Raw genomic sequence first — 7,802 nt, forward strand, 5'->3', positions numbered from 1 at the left:
GCTCCTGCTCCGTTTTTTCCCGCAGCAACTATTCCTCAAAAGCTGAGATGTAGAGCCAGCCGATTTCAACCAAATCGGCTTCCTATCGCAAAGGGTCCTCCAGGGCAAGCTGCCCCCAAGCCTCACTTAAGGCGAGAAAAGTGGTGAGTCAGCCAAATGTGCCACCATTGGCCTCCAAGTCATAATGCAAAGCCAGCCGATTTCAACAAAATCGGCTCCTCAGAGCAGAGAATCTTCAGGGCGAGCTGCCCCCCGAGCTTCTTCAGTCCACTTCTTGCGCCTTGCTTAGTCAGATCGGCTCCTTTCCTTTGGCGGATTTGATGCAACCCATCCTTAACCTGATCTGCACGTACATGCTGCTCTTGGCATTGGTCAGGGTCATGATCCCTCAAACTTGCCCCAGCCTGATATCGCGGACTCGAATACTCGCAAAAAGAATTTGGAGGTTCTTGAAGAGAGGATCTGAGCCACCAAACCACTCCATTGAGGAGTTCTTCCATTAGAGTCGCTCTTCGTGACCCACTTCCTGCTCCATTGACCCTCTGCTTATAATAGTTATACCTCTTGAGTCGATGGCCATGCATCGGCTTTCTATCCTTAAGTCGATGTCTGCGCATCGGCTGTGCTTAAAAATTTTGAGAATTTTTTACGGCCGATTTATGTATCGGCCCCCATACTTCAATACCCATCATCAAAGAATATCTTGGGCTGCTGGGTATTTGAAAGACACTTCCACTTCTTATCCTCGTGTTTTATCCACCTAGGTGCCCCCCGAGCCGATTCTTTCAAGTAATTGAGGGTATCGGCTCTTCAGGTATTCCCTGTTGGATCAAATGTTGAACCCAGGCAGAATGTATAGTGAGGACAATTTTGGCCGATTGCTGGAATCGGCCTCCATGTTGCTTGCTCGATGAAGGTTTTGTAACGTTCCTCCATAGATCCTTGGGGCCGATCTCTCGGATCGGCATCGCCACGTTCGTTCATCGATGCTTGCGTTCGCTACACGGTCGGGCCCGTGGATAAGACCAACCTAGCCCCATCCCGTGTCACGTTGATGTGCTCGCAGTCGTCGAAATTGGGTGCCTCGTGTAATCCTGGAGCACCAAACTCCGTTGGAAGGACGAGCACCATGTTTGTGCCAGCCGATGTCTCATCATCGGCTTTCCTTTGCTTGGGGCGCCACTCCATTTTTCGTGGTCGACCCTCTTCATCCGAGGGTTCAGCTGGATCTTTGCGGCCAGATCAGGTCGCGCCTTCCTTAGCGTGTGCAGGTATAACCTTTCGGCTTCCTCCAAGCCGCGCAATCGCTGAACCCTACGCTTTTGGGAACGGCTGAGTCCATCAGGGCACCACCTTGGCCGGTGGTACTGTCTTCTTCTTCTTCTCCCTCGTCTTCCAAATCCTCAAGATCTTCCATCCGAGGGGACTCAGCGCGTTTGCTTCGAGGCGGGAGAGGCCCTAGACGCTTGAACACGGACACGTTAGCTGCATCCTTCTTCTTTTGTTTGCATTCCGGGCAGTTGCCGATTGTTGGCAATCGGCTCATTCCTGAATCCCAGCAGTGTCTGAAGAAGGGGCGGTCCCGGTGCCTATCCACGTCGTCTTGCTCTCTCGACTTTTCCTTGGCGTGGCGCTCATATCGCTCCTCGTCGTGATCATGCCGACGACGTCTCCTGTCGTCCCTAGCCAGACGATCTCTTTCATCATCGTCGTTGTATCGCCGGCGTTGGTCGTATTGACCCACATACTTGTTGAGGAGGTGATCAGAGAGAGGTCGCCGATATCTTACGTTCCTCACTTCTCCCTACGTGATGTAGCGCTTGCCATCGTGACGGAGCCGATCGCGTGGAGCGGCTTCCTCTGTGTCCTTGCTATGAGAGCAGCTGCCCTCATCTCCGTCCTTACCGAGTGGTGCCCAGGTCCCACCATGTTGATATTGCACGAGAAATCTGGCTGGCACCCTCCATGGTAAGTATACTCCACCATATTAACGGCGGGGAAGGGGTGTGTGTCGACCTTCATGGCGTGCTTGGTTGAAAATTAGCCGCCCTTTTTCTATCGCCATTTGGATCTCGCCGACGCCACACCCTGCGGTCGTTGGTGGCGTGGGTGAACGTGTTATGCCACTTGCGGTATGGCTTTCCGTTCAGCTCTTGCCCCGTGGGGATCTTGTGGCCTTCGGGTACCTTTAGGCTGCTTCTCCGTGAGTAAGAGGTCGAAAATCTGCTCAGCTTTGGTCACGTCGAAGTCGAACCCTTTTGGAGGACCTTGTGGCTTAACCCACTTACGGGACACGGGGCTTGCCGCCCGAGCCCATTCAGCCATTGCTACCTCTTGATCTCCCGCAGCACCTTCATCTTCATCTGCCTCAACCAGGACCACCACACGCTTGAATTTATCCTGGTAAACATCTGAGTGGCGCTGTTCATATGCTGACAGATTCTGCACCATGTGCGCCAGTGAAGGGTAGTCTGCTTGGGAGGCCACGTCCTTGATCGATGATGAGAGACCCACCACCGCCAACTCGATCGCTTCTTTTTCACTTACGTGAACCGAATAGCATCGGTTCCTAATGGTCCTGAAGCGCTGGATGTATTCTGCCCCTGTTTCCCCGCGCTTCTGTCGTACTTGTGCTAGATCGGCAATGCCAGCCTCGGAAGCCTCTGAGTGATACTGCTCATGGAGCTGCTCTTCCAATCGCTTCCAAGTCCGGATTGAGTTCGGTGGCAGCGATGTGTACCACCCGAAAGCCGATCCTGTGAGGGACTGTGCGAAGAACCTCACACGCAGCTCGTCCGATGCCGAGATCGTGCCCAGGCTGTGCCAAATATCGGCTCACATGCTCGATGGAGCTGGAACCATCTGATCCACTAATTTTGTGAAGTCAGGGAGCCGATATTTGGGTGGTAGCGGGATCAATTCGTACTCGTTGGGGTACGGCTTGGTATAGCCGATTGTCCTCTTTTTCGGCATCATGCCGAATTGGTCTTTCAGAATTGTACAAATCTGATCCGCGGTGATGGCTGAAGGTGTCGAACCCTGAAGATTCGCCGGGGTGGCATACTTAGCCAGCCATGCTTGCTTTTCCAGTTCTGAGCCAACCGCAGGAGCTGAGCTCTGGAGGTTTGTCGGAGTGGCGTACTTAGCTAGCCACGTCTGCTTCTCAAGATCTGTTGCCGACGTTCCTCCCGCTGTTCCGAAGTCCCTGCTGTTGCAGCTCGGTTCGAGAGTGCCTAGTTACTGCGATCGCAGCACGTATGCGCACGTGTATCCGTGCGGGATCTCCTTGGGCGCCTCATGTAGGAATTGGTAGTCACTAGGGTCACCACCAATCTTGTAGACGACGTATGCCGATGAGTTCGGCACTTCGGCGCTGCCAACGCGAACGGCAGCGGTGGACGGGATCGGAGTGGCATCTCTCCTTGGTAAGTCCCCGCAGCTGGTCCCGACGGAGAGTGCTGGTGGCTCATGATTTCCTGGATCACGCGCAGAGCGACACGCTCCAAAGTGTTCACCAGGCTCTCAGAGTGGCGGTGCAGCGAATGAGCCACCATGAAGTTGATCTCCTGACGCAGCGACCTGGTGCGTTCTTCCGACGGGGAGGACAGGTCCACTCCATCGAGCGCGCCTTCAGGTGAGAACCCCTTCCACCTGATGCCATGGGAGCGGGTTACGTGGAAAGAGCCGATGAGGTCGGCTTCGAGGACTGCCTTGATCTCGTCATGCTTCTTCTTGAGCTCGTCGGTCGGATCCTCGTACTTGACCGGAGTGCCTTCCGCCATCTCGGATGTAGATGGCGATGCGGTGGGTGTCGAAGATTGTCCCACCGGGCGTGCTGAATGTGTTGCGGTCAGAAACCCACCGGCGAGCAGCCGACGGCAACACCGTAGAGCCGGGAACAACTCGGGGTTGCGGGCTGGCCCCGGTCCCTCGGAGCGACGGCCCGCAAAGCCTTCCGGTCACACGCCCGATGCCTGTCGCAAGGGCGTGCCACCTGACCTATACCTGGTCAGGAAGGTGTTGGATGATGCCTCGCTTAGTTTCCTGCATGGCATACACGTAAACATTAAATACGAGCCTCGATCGGCTCTCAGGTTATCCTGTGAATCGGCTCAGAGAGCCGATCCACCCATGATTCGTACGAGGTGTACGAATATATGGTGGTCCTGCTTGATCAAGATAAAGCTAAAGCGATCTACGACGATTTAGGGTTTTCACCGCATAATCGGATCATCCTACTCACGATTGGGCCTCGCGCTCGCGTACGGTGATCGTAAGCCGATCCTAGACGGGGCCTAAAAACCAACACGAGGTTGATCCCCGGAACATCCTGTCTAGGGCTAGCAAACTACACCCTACACGCCGCTGGATCCTCCAACCCTTTGTAAGGCCTAACTATTACGGATATTAAACTAATCCTTGAAGAACAAGGAGCAACCGTAACGGATCGGATCTACTAAACAATGATCAAGCGGGGTGCCGCCACTACACCTAAGATAGGTGTAAGGGCGGCTAGATGTATAAGGGTCGCACTACGACAGCATATGATATGAAGAACAATGCTAACCCTAACACATCTAAGATAACTACGTTGCTCGCCATCAAAAAGGCTTCAGCACGAGCAACGCATGAACAACGTAATAAGCTTGTGCTGCCTAGATCGCAAGATGCGATCTAGGCAGCATGGTGCTACCAGGAGAAACCCTCGAGACGAAGGAGTTGGCGATGCGCCGAGATTGATTTGTGTTGAACGTTTGTTGTTGTTTATTCCATAAACCCTAGATACATATTTATAGTTCAGGGGACTTTCTAATTCAGGCGTGCACCTAATCGTGCACGGGTAAAACTCTAACTCCTAACCGACACGTATCCTACTATGGTACAGATACACGGGCAAACTAGCCCAAACTTTGCATGTAAGGCCGATTCACGTATTTCTTCCGTATATAATCTTCAAGCCCATCTTGATCGCGGCCCACCTCTGACTCGGTCAAATTCTGGTGATAACATCATTACACTAGTATTAGTTTGCGATTACTTTAAAGTACTCACGGCTGTGTCCCTGGCTATTCAAATGGCCTATGAAGAGGAGCAACAGTACGAAGATGACGGTCAGCAGGACGTCTACACCAACTAGGAGTTCTTCTAACGTCAAGCGTTGGCCTGTGGACTAGATAGTCCCCTTCTATTATGCTTCCGCTATGTAATGTGTTCGTTGATTATTAGATCAACTATTTGTGTAATATTGGATCATGTGATCTGAATTTGTAAGACGACTATGGTTTGTAATGAATGATGACTTATGATATCGACTGTTATGTCTCGCAGCAACAATCTTCCTGGGATTGCGATGTATGGCATAATAGGCATCTGGACTTAAAAATCCGGGTGTTGACAGATGATCCTTGGGTCTCTCAACTAGAGACCATACTTCATTACGAGTGAAACACTCCAATTCTTCTTGCATGGCAATTACTAAATCCGGATCAACCAAGGCTTCATGTACCTTGAGTGGTTCAAAACTAGACACAAAAGCATGGTGTTGACAATAAGTGATAAGTAATGCATGGTGTCTACGAGTTACCACTCCTTTTGAGATGCTACCAAGGACTTGATCTACTTTCATGTCACTTCCCCTTGTAGCGGCCTTGATCTTCCGAATGGTTCCTTCATGATCAATGAACTCATCTCTTGCTAGTACTTGATCATGAGGGACCACTTGAGCTTGATCATGAGTTGAGGATATCTCTTGATCATCATCATGGTCTTGCTCAGTGGAATGAGGACTTTCTTCTTGTTCTTCGGAATGTGACTCATCTTGAGTGGAGGATGGTTCTTGAGTTGCACTTGATGGTTCGGCTTGAGTTGAGCTAGGCTCCACTTGAGCCGTGCTTGATACTTCTACTCCATCATGTTGATCATCATTATGAACTTCCATGGGCCGGATGTGTCCAATGCCCATATGCTTGATGGCACTAGATGGATCATTATTATTACCTGCAACACATGGAACAACTTGCTCCACTTGGGAGCCATTATCCTCCAAGAACACCACGTCACAAGATACTTCAATAGTCCCAGTGGACCGGTTGTAGTATCTATAGGCGTGAGTGTTCTCCGCATATCCAACAAATATGCCCTCTATGGTTCTAGTTTCAAATTTACCGAGCTTTCCTTTGTTGTTCTTAACAAGACATTTGCATCCAAAGACACGAATGTACATGACATTAGGCTTGTTACCTGTGAGAAGCTCGTATGGAGTTTTGTTATGGAGGGGCGGAGGAAGAGCCGGTTGGAGTAGTGGACAGCCGTAGAGATGGCTTCTCCCCAAAAGTTGTGGGGTGAGTTGAATTCACTCAACATGGTTCTTGCCATCTCAATGATAGTCCGGTTCTTCCTTTCAACAACACCATTTTGTTGAGGGGTCTATGGCGCCGAAAACACATGCTTGATTCCCTCATCATCAACAAACTCTTGCATGGTGTAGTTCTTGAACTCGGTGCCATTGTCGGTCCTAATCGCCTTGATCTCGGATTCATACATACGTTGAGATTTCTTGGCGAAGGTGATGAACTCTCTATGGGTCTCGTCCTTAGACTTAAGGAGAAAGACCCAAGAGTATCTTGAGTAATCATCAACAATGACAAGTCCATACTTGCTCCCACCAAGAGTATCATAATGTGATGGCCCAAAGAGATCCAAATGAAGGAGCTCCAAAGGCCTAGATGTGGTGACGATACTCTTGATAGGATGTTTCTTCTTGAGTTGCTTTCCGGCTACACATGCACTGCAAACACGATCTTTCTCAAAAGAAATGCCGGTTAGTCCCTGTTGCGGTCAGAAACCCACCGGCGGGCAGCGACGGGCAACACCGTAGAGCCGGGAATCTCCCAGGACTGCGGCTGGCCCTGGTCCCTCCGAGCGACGGCCCGCAAAGCCTTCGGCACGCACGTCCGATGCTCGATGCAAGGGCGTGCCACCTGACCTATACCCGGTCGGGAAGGTGTTGGATGATGCCTCGCTTAGTTTCCTGCATGGCATACACATAAACATTAAATACGAGCCTCGATCGGCTCTCGAGTTATCCTGTGAATCGGCTCAAAGAGCCGATCCACCCATGATGCGTACGAGGTGTACGATCAGATGGTGGTCCTGCTTGATCAAGATAAAGCTAAAACAACCTACTACGATTTGGGGTTTTCACCGCATAATCGGAACATCCTACTCGTGATCGAGCTCGGCGGCCACGCACGGTGATCGTAAACCGACCCTAGACAAGGCCTAAAAACCAACACGAAGTTGATCCTCGGAACATCCTCGTCTAGGGCTAGCAAACTACACCCTACGCGCCACTCGGATCCTTCGACCCGTTTGTAAGGCCTAACGATGCGAGATATTAAACTAATCCTTGAAGAACAAGGAGCAATCATAACGGATCGGATCTACTAAATAATGATCAGCGGGGTGCCGCCCTTACACCCAAGATAGGTGTAAGGGCGGCTAGATGCCTAAGGGTCGCACGACGATAGCATATGATACGAAGAACAATGCTAACCCTAAAACATCTATGATAACTACGTTGCTCGCCATCAAAAAGGCTTCGACACAAGCAACGCATGGACGACGAATAAACGTGTCGTTGCCTAGATCGCAAGATGCGATCTAGGCAGACATGGTGCTTACCCGGAAGAAACCCTCGAGACGGGGAGTTGGCGATGCGCCTAGATTGGTTTGTGGTGAACGTGATTGTTGTTTATTTCATAAACCCTAGATACATATTTATAGTCCGTAGACTTTCTAAT

Source organism: Lolium rigidum, chromosome 3 (genome assembly GCF_022539505.1).
Source record: "Lolium rigidum isolate FL_2022 chromosome 3, APGP_CSIRO_Lrig_0.1, whole genome shotgun sequence".
Classification (NCBI taxonomy): domain Eukaryota; kingdom Viridiplantae; phylum Streptophyta; class Magnoliopsida; order Poales; family Poaceae; genus Lolium; species Lolium rigidum.